Here is a 19799-nt window from a genome sequence, read left to right on the forward strand (position 1 = left end):
TAAGGCAAATGTATAAACTAAGTGCATTTATTTATTATAATAACAGTCTTCAGACTGGGGGTAAACTAAATCCAGAGAGGACTGAATGGTGCCTCCAAGTCCCTGTTGTGAAACCAAACATGTGATTCCTCAGACAGTCATGCAGTGCCACAAGGACTCTATATTAGCAAGTGTGTTTGATAACACTTCTCAGTTGTGTTCTCCATTCACATCTGTTATGGGTTGAATTGTGTTCCCTGAAAAGGTATATTGAAGTCCTAACCCTGGAACCTCAGAGTGTAACTTTATTTGGAAATAGTCATTGCAAATATAATTAATTAAGTAAAAATGAGATCATACTGGAGAAAGATGGGCCCCTAATCCAGTATGACAAGAGTCTATATAAGAAGAGGAAAGATAGACACAGGGAGAAACACAATATTGCAATAGAGGCATAGGTCGAAGAGCAATGCATTGGAACAGCAAGGATTAACTCCCACTGCCAGAAGTTAGACAGAGGCAAGGAAGGAGTCTACCAGAGTCTCAGAGGGACCATGGCTCTGCTGGAGCCTTAAGTTTGGGCTTCTAGACTCTTGAACTTTGGGATAATAAATTTCTGTTGTTTTAAACCACTCAGTTTGTAGTACTTGATTCCAACAGCCCCAGGAAACCCATCCAACATTATATTAAAAAAAAACATAACTGAAAGTAGTTATATGAAATAACTCACTAAAACCAGTCACAATGACATCAAGAAGAGGAATAGCTACGTTCGAGAAGCTAGAGGAATGACAGGGGAAAAATTAAACAAACTATAGAAGTCTGTGCTAGTTTATAATTATTACTTTATAATCAGAGTATTTCTGAACTGAAAACCAAGTTTTCATTTCTTGTGTATGAGCTTCTTAAGGTCAAGGACTATGTATTGTCTATTGTATATCCTTGGGCCCTTGAACAATGCTTGTCATGTAGCAGGTGTTCAGAGAAGGAAAAAAGGAAGAACTGAAGCAGAAAGGAAGAAAAGAAGAAAAGGAGGAAGAGTGGGGAATGAAAGAAATAAGGAAGGAAGACTCAGGAAAGGAAAAGTAGAGAGAAGAGAGGAGAATATTGAACTTTTTTTTCTTCTATGCACAACTTATATAGAATTCATGAAAACCAGAGACCAAATTTTAGTTATTAAGAAGAATATTGATGTAGCATTCCCTAAAGAAGCCATCTCAGTAAAACGTTGTTCTAGCTTCTCCAAGCCTATCCCGAGTTGTGAATTATTACAAAAGAAATATGGCGTTGGCATTTAAATTTAATTAATATGTAACATTTTGCACCAAAATTAAATTCATTCTTTATAAAAATTAACTTCAAAATTGGAAACAAAGTGTTATGGATAATGTATGTACCAAAATAGTCGTACATTTTGAGATTGCTATGGGGATACTTAAGCCAGTTTGTATTACCTTCTGTCACTACTAACTGGTTTGCTGACTTCTCAGAACCTTGAGAATCAACTTTATTGATATTGCTTAGTTAAATATGTGTATAAATTTTTTTAGGCTTTAAACTAGTTTTTTTTTTTTTTTTTCTAAAGAAACTGTATGATGTCTATTCCTGACATTCTGTTTCAAAATGTATCTACTCCATGTTATAAAATGCTTTGGATGGAAGGTAAAAAGCATAAATTTCACTATTTATAATGTCTTCTGTATGTTTACTTAAATAAAGTAGGAAAGAATATCAAGTATTTTAATAAATATTTAACTTTATTTCCATTATAAAAACTATCCCACTTTTAAATTTTTTTCTACTTGTTTTAATTATTTTTGATTTACTGAGTTAAAGTACTTTTCACATTTATTTAAGAGGCTGGTGGGTGCCAAGGGACAGAATAAGTGTATAATTAGACACACATAGCATAGAGGGAAACCCCTAAATTTCTCATGCAGTTCATTCAGCAAATGAAATATGCAGGTGTTTCATTTAATATTACAGGGTAAATTTGGTCTTTGGGGCAGCAACAAAGGTTGAGACTGTCTCTGACAATGGGGAAGAGACTCCAGCACAGGAGCAAGGGGTACAAATGGATATGATAACAACATACATAACACACCAGATCAAATGAGTCTGTTTATTGGTTTGTGAGTTTCTTTGAATTTTGTTGAACCAGCATACAAAGTCTCAAGATTATTTGCTGTATTCTAGAATATATCATATATCATACAAAACTGGTGACACCATTTGAAGAGTTTTGAGTTTCTCTCTTATTCACTTAATAAGAATTAATCCATCATCCTTTAGTCTCACCCCATCCTACAGGATTTCTAGTACTTCAAAAATAACAACAACAACAATGAAAGATAGTGCCAGGTCTTTTACAAACAGTATAAAACTCCTCATTTAAACTCTACAAGGAAGTTAGAATGCTTTCTGTTTATATATGAGGAAACTGGTGTTTTGTAGGTGGTTGAAGTGGGTTAGATTTTCAACTGCCAGTTCATATGCTCCACTTGGTTAATAATTCAGATAATCTAAATTCAGTGCAAGAAAGTTCACTATTCTCCAACGATTGGACTGGGCACAAGGAAGGAAGAAATGAACACAGAACTGCACCTTTTTTTCATATGTAGGTTATAATAGAATTATTAGTTGTCTAAAATGCACAAGAATGCTAAATTATTTAGTAATATGTTAATATCTTAATAATTATCAACACTTTTTAAATGTTACGTTTAAAGCAAGGGCTTATGCAACACATACCATATGCTATGTACTGTTCTAAGTGCCTAGAATGTTTACCCATAATCTTCATAAATAAATCTACAAAGAAGTAAAACAAAGAGAAAACACACGCACCAAGAGATTAATAAGCTTGCTCAAAGTCATACATCTAGTATGCAGCATCAGAGATTTGCAACCAGGCAGTCTGACTCCAGAGGCTCTCCTTAACCACTACACTGAACTGCCACTGCTGAGCTGAGGCACCTCCCACATAAAAGTTTATCCTCTGGAGATTATCTGTACAGTTATTCAAAACTGACTACATGAGAACACCAGCTACTGAAAATACTACACCTCTTTCACTCACTCCTCACCATGCTATACCTGCATCAGTCTTAAGTCCATTTCTCCAGGGATACTGCCATAGATATTTGCTTTGCGTGTGTTTGTGTAAATTGTCTCCTTAGAAACATGAAAGAGCAAGACTGTAACTATAAAGGGCGTATTTAAATAGGTTATTAAACACTAGTGTGACTTCTAAAAACAGACTACCCCTACAGATAAGCACATACACTCCTTAAGTATATAAATTATGTATGAGTTTAACTATATTCTCGGAAAAGTGAAAGAAATGTGTATTAGAAATAGAGAGGTTTACAAACAGAGTAGTATTTCAAGGAAAATTTCCCCTCCATCCTATTCAATCATCCATGCTTTTTTACTACATATATACTCTGACTTGCTCTAGTTTATGCTGAGGGAAGGGAAAATAGATCTAATACTTACTGAAAACTTGCTATGTAACAGGTATTTTCACACACGTCTTCTAACTCTAATAATGCTTCATAGAATTATTATCCTCTTTTTACATCTTAAGAAATTGAAACATTGTAGGTTAAGTGACTTGCCCAAAGTCACACAGCTGGTTAACAGTGGAAAGAGGATTCTAACCCAGGTTGTCTTACCCCAGTGGGCTAGGTTTGCCTTTAAAAAGAAGACAACATAAATGTAATTGAGATAAACTTTCTGGACACATAGATTCAGTGATGAATATCTGAAGCCCTCCTATTACTTTTCTTTTTATTTCCCTTTTAATTATATTTATGTGATATTTATTGTTATATATTTTTTTTTATTTCTTAAGCAGTTTTGTGGCTAACATTCAGTGTTTTTTTTTTAATTTATCTACCAAGTCATAATATGCATTCTTATCTATTGTAATTGAGCTAAATCTGAGAGGTTTGCCCCACGTTTTCTACAGAAATCTGTGCCTCAGGAAAGAAACAGATAGATCTAGCAATATCCATGATGTCATAAGCTCCATGAGTAGTCAGTTATCAGGGTCACTGTTTAGCTTGCATGGATGCCTCTTCTCTGGGAATAGCTTGCAACACAAAGAAGTGGTCCTCTGGCCACCGTATTGTTACTCTATGGCTTTTTATCTTGACCATGACTGACAGATACAGAGTGGGGACATCTGGTCCAACCTGGGCCAACCTAGAGTTTTAACATTGTGATATGAGAGACATAGATACTAAGAGCTGTTAGAACCCAGACAATGTTCATTTTAATACTCTTGTTTACCCCATAAATCCCTGTTGTAGAGTTCCTCAGAGCAGCTCTAGCTCCTGTTTTCCAGCTGCTTGATTGTAAAGCTCTTTCTTGGTTTCCATAAGACTTACATATTTTATATTTCTAATTCATTTTAACTTTGGATCTAATAAACTAGAGTTTTCTATTGCTTGCCATTAAAAACATGTTTACTCATATATAGCCATAATTTTATATGCTATCAAAAGCCCACATGAAAAAGATAAATTCCCCGAATGAGAAACATCCATAATGGGAAGGATGACCTATTTGTAGATTCATTACCCACACATTTTCTGATAATACCACCATTGAATGTTATCTGTATTATTTCCTGTTGCTGCTGTAACAAATTACCACAAACTCAGTGACTTAAACAATGCAAATTATTTTTGTTTACCCTTTTGGGTAAATCACGTAGTCATAAGGGCTATGTTCTTTTGGGGGCTTATGGGGTAAAAATCTTTTTTTTTTACCTTTTCCAGCTTTTAGTCTGCCTACATTCCTTGGACAGCTGTCATTTCCTCCATCCCCATTTCCTGCATCATTCCAAATGATAGTTTCATCTTTATATCTATTTTTTCTGACTTTGATCCTTTTGCCTCCCTCCTATAAGAACCTTGGTAATAACATTGGACCCACTGGGATAATTCAGGATAATCTCCCCCATCTCAAGATTCTTAATCACATATACAATGTCCTTTTGACCCTGTAGGGCAACATGTTCACAGTTTCTGGGGATAAGGACCTTGATATCACTTGGAGCCATGTAGATTATTTGGGAGTCATTTTCAGCCAACCACACTATAAAGTGTAGATTATTATGATGTTTGTAAGAGGTCTGCTGAGAGCCACATTTTGTATTGCCTGCTCTCAAGATATCAGCAAATCTCATTAAGTTAGTAAGGTTTCCTAAGACTTCACAAACCAGAAAATGTTCTGAATTCTATGCATTACCATGAACTTTAAGAGGGAACCAAGTAAAAATAACACAAACTATAAGATCTTCCTCTCACTTCAAGTGACAAAATATCTACTCTTTCTGACTTCATGTACAGAACATTTTGGAAAGATCAATGAGGGTGAGAACTCTAGCAACTGGTACACATACATATGTACTTTAAGTTAATTAACTTGTTCAAGATGATTTATAAGTTAGTCTTTATTTTAATTGACAACTAGTATTTTGAAAGAAATGTTGTACTTGGAGAAAGTGAAATAAGTGAAGAAGTATCATCAATTTATAAATGAGTTCACAAGATTTTTTTTTTCCAGTATGCAGGCCTTTCACTGCTGTGGCCTCTCTCATTGCAGAGCACAGGCTCCGGACATGCAGGCTCAGAGGCCAGGGCTCACAGGCCCAGCCTCTCTGCGGCATGTGGGATCCTCCCGGACCCGGGCACAAACCCATGTCCCCTACATCGGCAGGCGGACTCTCAACCACTGCACCACCAGGAAAGCCCAGTTCACAAGATTTTGCATACCAGTTGATTGTGTATTCTCTTGTGAACATACCATTTAATAGAATTTTAATAATTTTTTTTTATTGTCCTCCAAAGGTCAGATACACCCAAGACAAACCCAACTCTCCACATAGTATAAAAAGCTTCTAAAATGTTGAAGGAACAGTATCAATCTGTGAGTTGATACAATAGAGGAAATGTAATATTATTCTTTGGCTTTAATAAGCACAGCTTGTAGTTAAAAGTTATATTTTTAAAAGGAAAACATATTTTGGATCTTTGATTGAAAGAAAATGAGTAGCAAATGTCACTTGAAGTTTGGTGAACACGAGTAATTAGGGCCCAGATGATCTGCTGGACCCTCTGCCTGCACACTGTCAAACAGCCGAAATTGTCAACACTTGTTTACAGCAGCCCTGATCAAGAGTCTCATAACCCCAGGTTCTTAATACCTACAATTGTCAATCATTACAAACAGAGACTACACCAATGACCCTTGTGAAGCAGAATCAGAATCTGACAGAATCTGACAGATTTGATAATAGTGAAGTATCCTGGGGCATGCCACAATCACTATTATGAGCATCCACCTTCTAAACTACCAAAACACTGTTAAACACAGAAGTGGTACCTGTCTCAGATTTTTCTTTCCCTGGAGAGTGAAAAGATAATTTGGAAGCCATGCTCTGATTCAGAGATGAAACTCACTTTTGACCATTGAATACTATGCTAATCAAGTAATGCATTTCCTTCAGTGGGCAATTTTGGGTGAGACACTGGAAAAAAGCACAAGATTTATAATAAAATACCGTGAATTCAAGTATTTTTTCCATCTATCTTTGATCCTGTGTTCACAAGTCACTTAATTTTCTGAGTTTCAGAGGCCAATCATAACTTTAAGAAAATAACTTCATTGTTGTATTTTTTGAATGCTTCCTCAAAATAGATGAATTTTCAACAGCATTAACTAATAATCCTAAAAATCTTATGAAGTGGATACTATTACTATCCACATTTATCTGCAAGATAACTGAGGCTTAGACAAGTTAGGTAAATTGTCCATGATTTTATTAATAGAAAGGTAATAACACTAACTTCTAAAAGCTTGGATACAGCTAGGATTTAATGAACTTTCACACTCAAAAGTGGATTGTGAGATTTGAAGAAGTATAGCATATTACACAGCACACTTGATGTGATTATGAATGATCTGTGTTTCAGTCTTTACTGTGTCAACTACTATGACTATTGTTTAGGTAAATTACTTCACCCCAATTATTATAAGTAAACTCATCTATAAAATAAAAATAAATTCTATGAGATTTTCTGTGTGAATTAAGTGAGTCAACGTATGTGAAAAGTGAGTTAAGTTTCAGGACACAGAGCAGGAGCAAATAAATTATTTCCATTATTCCCTTTCCTCTTCTTTTTTTTTTTTTCCTTCCCACATAATAAGAGATAATGCTAATGCTGAAGACTGGGAAAACAAAGAGGTATGATTGCAAATTTTGTCTCCACCTTTTAATAATTCAGTGGGGAATTTACTTAATCCTGTTTTGTGATCACAGTATGGGGATCATGATATGTATTGTAGAAGATATTAAATGAAACAAAATTTATAAGGCACTAACTAGCCCAATGGTTGGCATGGAATATGAATAGAACACATTCTATTCTCTCTCTTTCAAAGTGACACTTATATCCTGCCTTATAGTTGAGTGGGTAACAAGAGATCTGCAGAGGCAAAAAGGGATTAAAAATGTTTACTCCTTTATTTGACAAACATCAGTTGACCACCTATTTTGTGCAGTCAAGGTGCTCTGAAGACATTCTATAGTGGACAAGACAGACAAGGTTCACAGGACTTACTTCCATGGTAGAGAGAAAAAGCAATAAATATATAGATGATTAATGAGTTAGGCACTAAGAAGAAAAGCAAAGGGAACATTGGGATGGTGTGAACACTTAAAAAATAGTGTTTGGGCTTCCCTGGTGGCGCAGTGGTTGGGGGTCCGCCTGCCGATGCAGGAGACGCGGGTTCGTGCCCCGGTCCGGGAAGGTCACACATGCCACGGAGCGGCTGGGCCCGTGAGCCGTGGCCACGGGGCCTGCGAGTCCGGAGCCTGTGCTCCGCAATGGGAGAGGCCACGGCAGTGAGAGGCCCGCGTACCGCAAAAAAAAAAAAAAAAAAAAAAAGTGTTTGGAAGAAAGAGAAACAGCCATGCAAAGCAGGAAAGAGTGCTCCAGCCTGCAGATGCCAGGAGAGCAATTTCCATGTGGTACAAATTACCTGAGGAGTGAATTTTGTTTCTTATGAAATTACCTTTCTCAAGAAAAAAAGTTACATAAAAATACACTAATTTTACATGTGTGACTTGATAACACTGACAATATATTTTGTTTTCAGAAATTTTTCTTTTGATTCTGAAGAATTCTAGTTTTATTAAAAAGAAAAACCTCTTGCCCTTTTACATAAACAAATGTGAATTATTTTTAAATCAGTCTTTTTGCCCTTTTGTTTCATTTTTGCCTTTTCTCTTCCCATTATTTCTTCCCCTCACCATAATTTGTCTTGATAATATGTTTTCTTCCATATTTTATTTCTTATATACATAAACACATATATTCATTTTCCAAGGTTTTGCCACTATAAAAATGTTTGAAATCACACAAGTGCTTGCAAGCATGCATGCATGCATACAGGTTTTAGAGCTGGATTAAAGTTTCTTGGGGGAAAATTGTTGTTATTTGATTGCTTAGTCAAATGTCTTTTATTGTTTTAATAGTTGTTACTGGGTTGTTTTCTAAAGTGGCTGCAACAGCTCACACTTCCAGTAGCATTGAATGAAAGTACTCTCTCATCTGGGTCACTGGCAATGATAGAGATAAACCCTTTTAGACTTAAAATTTTGCCTATTTGATAAGTAAATGTGATACCATGAGGTGACTTTGATTTTACTTCCTTGATTACCACTAAGTTTGAACTTCTCTTCATGTTTTTTAGCAATTTGGGTTTGCTCTTCTGTGAAATGCTTGTTCTGTTAATATTTTGTTCTTCATTTTATATTGTTAACTTCTTTATTATCAATCTTTAAGTACTTCTTATATTTTCAATGCTTTATATTGCCAATATTTTCCATAAATCTGTTGTTTCTCTATTGACTTAATTTACAGGAACTTCTCCCTGAAAATTCAATTTTTAATATTGTGAATATGGGTTTTGGGACTTCCTTACCTAATTTTACATTTACCTAACTAGATTTTCCTATACTGTTAGGCCTTTTATTTTTATGCTGATATTGTTATTTTTTTTTACATTATAGTAATATAATTATGATTTTTACATATAAATATTTAATTCATCTGTAATTTCCATTGTAAATAATATAATATAGGATAGAGCCTAACTTTGTTTTCTTCTGGACACCTATCCACTTGGGTTAGTATTATTGAATAATGAATCTTATTGCTCCTGACTGGAAACATCATTATATATTATGTCCTCATGCATACAAGGATCCATTTCTAGATTCCCTTTGAAGCATAGTTTGAGGAAGGTGAATGAGCCTATTTGTCATTATTAGAGTGAGAGGGAGACAGTAGCATTAACTGAATTTCTATAAGATAAAATCAAATCACATAGTGCCTTGTAGACTCTTCTAAAATAAATTAAAAGTACAGAAGTTAATTCAGTTAAAAAAATAATGTCTGAAGTACAGGTGCTTAATATGGAGAAAGAGAAGAAAGAAGACTCCTTTTAAACAGCCAATTCAGGGAACCAAGTCAAAGAAAATGTGGCAAGGGAGATGGAGTAAACTTAACTCAAAATATTTGGGGTCTTTGGGTAGTCATTTATTATCTACAGTAATCTAGATAATATAAATATAATATAATTGGTGCTGTACCACACTGAGCTGAACCACAGTGAAGTGTACACAGAAAATTTCAGTTTTCTAGGGTATGTAGAGAAGAGTTTCTAATAAATCAGAAATGTTAGTTACCCGATACTTAATGAAAAAAATCTTCTGTGTTTCAGCTGCTTGTTGATGATATTTCTAATTTGTATTCATCACCTTCCTTGAGATAGTTAAGTTCAGTTTATTGAAGGTAATTGAATCTTTTATGATTCAGAATCCTCAGTGCCTCAGGGACATCATTCTAAACATCAATCCTAATTTTATGGGCATAGATCAGACAGAAACTCTAGTGAATATAAGTAAAATTCTGGAAATTGCATTTTTACCAAAGCCCTGATATCAAACTAGTTTATTATGCTTTTTTGGGGTTATTTGACTATTTTTCCTAAAAAGCTGAGTGTGTAACAATTTTGGTTAACTCAAGTTTCATGTTTATTGTAATATTTATAATACATTAGAGGATGCAAATTTTTTTTTCTTGAGAAAATTTTCTTTCTATTTTTTTTTTCCAATTGGTTCAAATATAACAGAAGTTATAGTTGGGAGATTTTAGTGAGGATACAGAGGAGGAAAAGAGTGAACACAGAGTTTGTTATATACATTAACAGAATGATATTAAGTTGATGTTAGACAAGAGAAAACAGAAAAAAACATGAATTTTATCTTACAACAGTTAGACCTTCCCCTCTTGCAGTTCACAAAAGATATACTTTATTATTAGGCTGGATATCCAAACCCAAGTGTGAAAGCTTAATGAGCTACACTGGGAACAATGGAAATCTCTTTTTACTTGAACACAGGTGCCTTAAGTTGAGAACTGCAGCTGCAGAACAACCTGTCCTTTCACCCTTCACCTTTTACACCCATGTTCAGACTGTCTTCTATCAGCATCAAGGAGGGGCAACCCTGGATCATATCAGTCCTCACAAAGCAAAGAGCTTTCCCTGCTGTTTATGGAAAGGTATCTAGCCCTCAAACTTAAAGATTTTTAAGAGTGGGTCAATGTGCATGGCAGGAAATCTATCCTGGCTGCTCACACAGACAAGGGGATGGGCTATGTCACTTTTCTCTAGACTCACTGAAGAGAAAAAGAGAGAGACAGTGAAAAAGACATAGAGACAGACACTTAGAGTAAGATAAAAGAGAGAGTTTTTGAGAAATGAGAGGCAGGAGCCCAAGCCACTTTATCCCTCTGCATGTATTAAAAAGTTCCAGAGAGAAAAAGTCATCTCTACCCCAATATAGACTACTCCTCCAGCTAATGATACACCACAACAAAAGTCATCTAATTAGTGTCCTTTGATCGATCCAATTATCACTTTTCTTTGGTGGTGGTAAAGTGTAGTGGCGATGGGTGTTGTGATAATTGGAGGAGAAAGAGAAAGAGCTAGAAACTTTAAACTCTTTTCTCTTTAAAACCAGCAGTATTCATCTTACTAACGAATGGTCCTTCTTTATCTCGAAATGCCCTTGGAACAAATGCACAGTTTAGGAAAAATGTTCAAGAAGCAATGAAGGTAAATGGGACAACGTTTTGCTAATATGGGGAACTATGACAACCCTGGAGATCAGTGGAAGATCTGATGCCCCAGAAAGATTCACAACATGTTCTACTGCTTTTATTAAAATTATTAAAAGTGTAACTTATTACTTAGGGACCAAGGCTGCGTATCAAAAGTTATTTTGCTATGCACTAATGTTTTTCAGAATGTCATTTAGAAAAGATGAGGGGAGAATGTGGATATGGAGGGGAAGAAAAAGAGCTACTTGAAGAAGAACAGAAATAAGACAAGAAAGGTGACAACAGAAAGAATACTGGAATAAAAGAGATGACCCCCAAAAGCAAAGAGCCAAGAAAGAAATGGAAATGGAAATGTCCTGAAACATTACCTTTCCTTGACAAGGTAGGGTGCTAGTTGATGACCTGACCACACTTGGTATTTGTTTTCCATCCAGCAACACAGAGGTTACACTACTACAACACAGTGGCCCACCTGCTACTAAGGTGGACCACTGATTATAGTCTTCAGCAGTGGCCCCCCTGCACTCACTGTTATCAACTGGGCAGCTACTACTTCAAAATTTCCTTCTGAGCCCAGGCTACTAGAAGAATCCTAAGCATTGGTAAGAGCTCAACATGGCTTTTCACGTTAAGAAGAAATGTTATTTTCAGAGGAGTTATTATTAAGCAATCACTGCTTCATGATCTACTTATAGATAAGGCTTGGAGTTGAAAAAAATGTTTGGCTTTCACCAATAGAAGAATTTACACCATAATTTAAATCTACTCACTCTTATATTTTCCAAAATACTTCAGCATTTTTATTTAACATGTAAAAGTAATATATCTAGAGTGTAGGGCATTTGGAAAATATCTTTTAAATAATAAGAAGAAAAAGACACACAAACCTTTATCCCCTTCAAGATAATCTCTGTTCCAGTTTTAAAGATCTTGTTATCTACTAACAAATTGCCCCAAGAAACTTAATTGACTTTTCCTCCCATTTTGTGTCTAAGAAAGGAATTAATTTAGAGAATATATTTTAATGTCTGTCCCTTTGTTACTCTTCATTACTACATTTGTTTAATTATCTCTTTATTAATCAATCCCATAGTTGCCTCCATACCTTTTCCAGGGTAAAGCCTATAAGTTCCTCTTCAAATCCAGTTACCAGGGTCTCCATAGCACACTGTCAATACAGCTTTTACAACACAACTGCACCAAATCTGAGGCCCTGTTCCCTGACAACCAGCCCCTCCCACTTTGCTTAATTCACCAGTCAGTGTACTTAACTTTTTATTTGTCAAATTGTACATGTTTGGACACATGTTTTGTATGTACTTCATTGTCTATATGTCCAAGATGGGTATTTATTAGATTTGAAGGGAAACTTAAAAGTTATTTTGTTAATATTTTTTAAAGATAAAAACTATATGCTACAATGTTGAAAAAATGTCTTGACAACTTCTGCTTTAGCGCTCCCAATAATATGAGCTTGTCACTTGACAAGCTAGTACTTACTTTTGAATTTTTGTCCAGTTAAAAAAAAAAACTTTTTTATTTTAACCAAAATTATATTTCCCTATTCGGGCTAATAAGGCTATGTAGAGCATAACTTTCTTCTTTCCTTTAAAAAAAAAAAAATTCTGTCAAAAAAAAGTCTAATGCCTACCTTAACTCTTGTCTTTAAATCCTAGCTAAGAAATCCAATCTCTTCAATTGCTTCTCATAAGACTCTCTCATCATACTCTGCATTGTTTAGATTCACTCTAATTTTAATGTCCTTCTTAAAATATAACACTAACTGATCAATGATATTTAAATGTATTCTGATCTTCAACCATATCTAAAAAGTTAATAAATTTCAATTTAGCACAAATTGTTCTTAGAATGGTCATATTTCCTTGTGCTCATGGCTTTATTTTCTATGTAGTCATAAAACATTTACCTAAAAATTATTTCTATGTTTTTCCCATGGAAATATTTTGCATTTGATTTTATAATTAGTGACTTGCATTGTTCAATCTTTTCAAAGAAGGGCTATATTTATTTCCAACTACATTGCCCAGTGTTTTGTACAATAGCACTTAAAAAGCTGTTTTTATATATGTTATATATTTCATATATTCAAGGGTAGAATCAAACATGCAATAGCTAAATATATATTGTGCAATTAATGAGGCCAGGGAGATGATATCTATCCCTTATTTTATCAATAACTTGTAGTATGGTATTGGTTGTCATGTTTAACTTATGAAATTAAATGTTCTAATTTGAAAAATTAACATAATATTCCTTTTCTAAACAACACCTGTGACTATGGTGATGTTCATACAGTATAATTTGACTAAGAAGGTTTTGAAAGAAGAAAAGTGCTGTACAGAGAAGTAGAAGAGTCTACTGAATTCTTCTGTATCTTCTACAAAATGGCCTTCACACTCTTACATGGATCCTAGTGACACACAGGAAATATGACCCCAACAAATAGTTGATATTGATCTCTTCTCTTTTTTGACATTCACAGGAGAATTACCCATGTTAATATTTAATATATATTTTTTAAGTGTTACGTTTTCAAGGAAGAGTAGGAGGACCCTGAACTCACCTCCTATGGTCACACCAAAATTAAAACTGAATACAAAGCAACTATTGATGAGAAAGACCTGAAGACTACCAGAAGAGATCTGCTACAATTAAAAATATAAAGAAGACACCACAACAAGATGGGTAGGAGGGGTAGACACAACATGGTATAGTCAAAACCAATATTCCTTGGTATGAAACCCACAAATGGGAGGATAATTACAGTTGCAGAGGTTCACCCCAAGAAGTGAGGGGTGCAAGCCCCACATCGGACTCCTCAGCTCAGAGGTCCTGCACTGGGAAAAGGAGCTCCCAGAATATTTGGCATTGAAGCCAGGGGGGTTAATTTTGGGAGAGCCAGAGGACTGTGGGCAATAGAGACTGCAGTTTTAAAAGGTGCACACAAAATCGCACATTCTCCAAGACCCAGGGCAGAAGCATTAATTTGAAATGAGACAGGGTCAGACCCACCTGCTGATCTCAGAGAGCCTCCTGACAGGCAGGAGGCAACTGGAATCCACCCTGGGGACATACACGCTGGTGGCAGCCACTATGGGGAGCACATACTAACACAAGGACATTGGTGTTGTCACGTGCCATTTTGGAGTCCTCCCTCTAGCCTATTAGAATTGAGAGATTACCCACCCACAAGTGGGCTGGCACCAGTCCCAGGTCTTTCAGCCAGCCACCCCAGGAGCCAACCTCACCTACTGGCACACCAGCTGACTTAGGAACCTCTTACCACACAACCACCCTGGGATCCATCTCCACCCACCAAAGGCCCAGGACCCAGCCCCACCCACCAATGTACTCACACAAGCCCCTGGAACTCAGGGCCCCACACTTGGAGACTCTGGGACACAGCTCCTCCCACCAGTAGCTGGCACTAGCCTTGTGACTGTCTTCACCCACAAGTGGGCAGGCACCAGCCTCAGGACACTTAGGCCTTGGCTCTTCCCACCAGCAAGTCATTGCCAACTCCAGGGCTCCCAGCACCCTCAGCAAGAGACCCTGAGGTCTGGTTCCATCCACCAGAGAGTTAGCCCTGATCCTGGGAACATCTGGACCCTGACCCCACCCACAAACAAGCCAACACTAACTCTTCAAAACCCAGACCCTGAACCATATCCACCCACCAGTGGGCTGCAATTAGCACAAGGACCTTGCCTCACCCGCCAGCAAGTGGACACCAGCCTTGGAATCATCACAGCCCCTCGGCCTGCCATATCAAGACCCAGCACATCCACCAGGAGGCTGGCACCAGCTTTGGGACACCCTGGACTCCTCATAGAGCAGACCCAGGATCCAGCCCCACCCACCATCAGGACAACACCAGCCCCAAGATGCCCAGAAACCTAACCCCACCCATCAGAAGACTGACATCAGCTTCAAGATACTTTGGATCCCCTATCAAGTGGGCCCAGGATCCAGCTCCACTCACCAGCAGGGTAGCCCCAGATTTGAGATACACTGGACCCCCCAGCCAGCCATGTCAGGAACTGGCTCTGCTCACCAGCAGGCTGACACTCAATCTGGGACAGCTGGCCTCACAACCAGCCACCCAGAAACATACTTCAACATAATAAAGGCTGTATATGACAAACCCACAACTAACTTCATACTCAACAGTTAAAAGCTGAAAGCATTTCCTCTAAGATCAGGAACAAGACAAGGATGTCCATTCTCTCCCCTTTTATTCAACATAGTTGTAGAAGTCTTAGCCACAGCAATCAGAAGAAATAAAGGAATCCAAGTTGGAATGGAAGAAGTAAAACTGTCACTGTTGGCAGATGGCATGATACTATACATAGAAAATACTAAGGGCGCAATGAGAAAACAACTGGAGCTCATCAATGACTTTGGTAAAGTTGCAGAATACAAAATTTATATACAGAAATCTGTTGCATTTTTATACACTAACAATAAAATATCAGAAAGAGAGATTAAGGAAACAGTCTCATTTACCATTGCATCAAAAAGAATAAAATACCTAGGAGTAAAATTACCTAAGGAGGCAAAAGACCTGCACTGCAAAAATTATAAGATGCTGTAGAAGAAATTGAAGACCACACAAACATATGGAAAGGTATATTGTGTTCTTGGATTGAAAGAATCAATATTGTTAAAATGATCATACTACCCAAGGCAATCTGCAGATTCAATACAATCCCTATCAAATCACCAATGGCATTTTTCACAGAACTAGAAGAAAACATTTTAAAATTTGTATGGAAACACAAAACATCCTGAATAGCCAAAACAATCTTGAATAAGAAGAAAGGAGTTGGAGATATCACACTCCCTGACTGCAGACTATACTACAAAGCTACAGTCATCAAAGCAGTATGATACTGACACAAAAACAGATACTTAGATCAATGGAACAGGATAGAAAGCCCCAAGATAAGCCCACACACTTATGGTCAATTAATCTATGACAAAGGAGGCAAGAATATACAATGGGGAAAAGACAGTCTCTTCAATAAATGATGCTGGGAAAATTGGACAGCTACATGTAAAAGAATGAAATTAGAACATTATCTAGCACCATATAAAAAATTGATTAAAGACCTAAATGTAAGACTGGATACTATAAAACTCCTAGAGGAAAACATTGGCAGGACACTCTTTGACATAAATCACAGCAATTTTTTTTTTTTTGGATCCATCTCCTAGAGTAATGGAAACAAATGGGACCTAATTAAACTTAAAAGCTTTTTTACAGCAAAGGAAACCATAAACAGAATGATAACACAACCTACAGAATGGGAGAAAATATGTGAAACTATGAGACCAATAAGGGATTAATTTCCAAAATATACATATAGCTCAATATCACAAAAACAAACAACCCAATCAAAATATGGGCAGAAGACCTAAATAGACATTTTTCTAAATGAAAAATGCTCCACATCGTTAATTATTAGAAAACTGCAAGTCAAAATCACAATGAGGCTTCACCTCACACTGGTCAGAATGACCATTTTCAAAAGTCTACAAATAATAAATGCTGGAGAGGGTGTGGACAAAGGAGCACCTTCCTATGCTGTTGGTGGGAATGCAAATTGGTGCATTCATTATGGAGGACAGTGTGGAAGTCCTTAAAAATAGAGTTACCATATGATCCAGCAATCCCACTCCTGGGCATATATCTGGAGAAAACTAATTTGAAAAGATAGATGCACCCCAGTGTTCATAGCACTATTTACAACAGCCAAGACATTGAAGCAACCTAAATGTACATGGATAGAGGAATGGATAAAGAAGATATGATAGATAGATATTTACATATATGGATGACCTTGGATTTTGCAATGAGATATTGGGTACAATACTGTTGATATTAGACTTTATTAAAATTAACAACTTCTGCCCTGAGAAAGATACTGTTAGTAAAATAAAAGACAGGTCACATACAAAGAAAATATTTGCAAAACCTATATCTGATAAAGGATTTATAAGCAAAATACACTTATATGCAAAATTTCTTAAAACTTAACAATAAGAAAACCAAAAGATCCAAATAAAAAAATGGGCAAGTGATCTGAAAGAACATGTCACAATATATATACAGATGACAATTAAGAGATTTTAAAATTTCTTTTATCAGAGCTTTGAAGTTTTTCACACAAATCTTGTTCATATTATGTTACACTTACGCCTAAGCATTTCAGTTTTATGGTGTTATTGTAAATTTGAAAATTAACTGTTCATTGTTTCTATACAGGAACACAACTGACATGTTTCTAAGTTCTGTCCTATAAGCTCAGTATATTCACTTACTATTCCTAAGAGGTTTTCAGCTATTCCTTGGAATTTTTATAAATAGATTATCATGTCATCTGCAAAAAAACGTTCATTTCTTCCTTCCCAATACATATACATTTTATTCTTTTTTCTAGTCTTATTGCTTAGCTAGGACTTCCAACATGTTGATTGAATAGGAATGTTGGGAAAAGACATCCTGGCTTTGTTCCCAATGTTAGGGAGAAAACTTTCAGTTTCTCATCAAGTATGATGATGTTAGCTGTAGCTTTCTTGTAGATGCTCTTTATCAAATTGGGGAAGATTCCCTCTACTCCTAGTTATCTGAGACTTTTTATTATAATGGGTGTTAGAGTTTGTCAAATGTTTTTTCTCCATTAACTGATGTACAAGTTTTCATCCTTCATCTGTTGATATGATGAATTACATTGACTTTCAAATGTTGAAGCATGCTTGTATATCTGGAATGAATCTCACTTCATTGTAGCATATAAAACTTTCATGCATTTTTGGATTTGATTTGCTAACATTTTTGTGGATTTTTGCATTGATATTCATGGGAGATATTGGTCTGTAGTTTTTTCTTTTTTCTGGTGTTGGAGTTAGGAAGGCCCTATAGAATGCATAAGAAAGTGCTCCTCTGCCTTTATTTTCTAGGAGAGATTGTAGAGAATTAGTATCATTTCTTCATAAATATTGGTAGAATTCATCAGTGAAACCTCTTAAACTGGTGAATTTAATATTTTTGGTAACATTATTAACTATGATTCAATTTTTTAATGGATGTAGTTCTATTCAGATCATCCATTTCTCCTTGTGTTAGTTTTGGTAGTTTGTGTTTCAAGAAAGTGGAGAGTCTTGCAAAGAAGAATGACCAAATCAAAGACCTGAGGAAAAGACCAGCAAAATACGAACCTGAAGATTAAAAGCTGAAGATTTTGTCTTGAAGCTGCTACAACATGAAAGTACAAGCTGTTTCTTACCTCAAGCATGTATTTGCAACAGTTTGTTATATTCCCTCTTTTTATTTTTCTAAGATTTAAAATTTGCTTCTAATATTTAGAACTAGAGTTCCTATTTCAGTTACCTAATTGAGAGGAGAGAAAATCTACTGATTCCAGCTGGTCATTCCAAACTCCTCTCTGCCAGGTGCTCCAGATTCTTAGTTAAAATGCAGTGAGAATTCTTTATAGTAAAGAAGAGGCTTTTAAAGTGGGAAGAAGAGGCCTATTCTTTTGCATTAGTATAAAGAAAACATCTTTTCAATAAATGTTAAAGCTAGCCTTGTCTGTGCTTGTGCATTCCCCAGAGTAAAAATAAATATGGAATTACTAAAGATAGTTACTACAAATAAACCTTATTTTTTAAATGAAAAAAATATTAAAAATTAAAAAAAATTCATCTAAATTATCAAATGGGGACATGGAATTATTCATAATATTCTTTTATTATAATTTTAATGTCTTTGGGGTCAGTAATGATACCTCCTATTTCATTTCTGATATTTATAATTTTTTTCTTTGATATTTTCTTGCTTAGCCTGGCTAAAAGTTTCTCAATTTTATCAATCTTTTCAGAAAACCAGCTTTTGATTTTGTTGGTTTTCTCTATTGTTTTCCTGTTTTCAGTATCCTTAATTTCTGCTCTATTTTTTATTATTTATTTGCTTCTTGCTTTAGACTTCATTTGTTCTTCTCTCTGGTTTCCTAAGGTAAAAGTTTAGGTAACTGAATTTAGATCTTTCTTCTTTTCTAATATTTACACTTAATGCTATAAATTTCCCACTAAGCACCACTTTTCCTCATCCTACAAGTTTTGGTAAGTAGTATTTTCATTTTTATTCAATCAGAATATTTTTTAAAATTGTTTGAGGTTTTCTCTTTGATACCTGTGCTTTTAGAAGTGTGTTCTTTGATATTCAAATACTTGGGGATTTCCCAACTATTTTTTGCTGTTGAGTCTTGCTTAATTCCATTGTTATCTGAGAGCATACTTCATATGATTTTTATTTATTTTTTAAACTTGTTAAGGTGTGTTTTATGGCCTAGAATATGGTCTATCTTGGTGAATTTTCCATGTGACCTTGAGAAGAATGTATATTCTGATGTTGTTGGAGTACTCTATAAATGTTACTTAGACCAGGATACTGGTAGTGCTATTGAGATCATTTATATCCTCGCTGATTTTTCGACATGCGTGACCTATCAATTACTGACAGAAGAGTGTCAAAATCTAAGACTATAATAGTGTAGAGTCTATTTCTACTTTCACATCTGTGTTTTGTCTCAC

This window comes from Phocoena phocoena, chromosome 18 (assembly GCF_963924675.1).
Source record: "Phocoena phocoena chromosome 18, mPhoPho1.1, whole genome shotgun sequence".
Classification (NCBI taxonomy): Eukaryota; Metazoa; Chordata; class Mammalia; order Artiodactyla; family Phocoenidae; genus Phocoena; species Phocoena phocoena.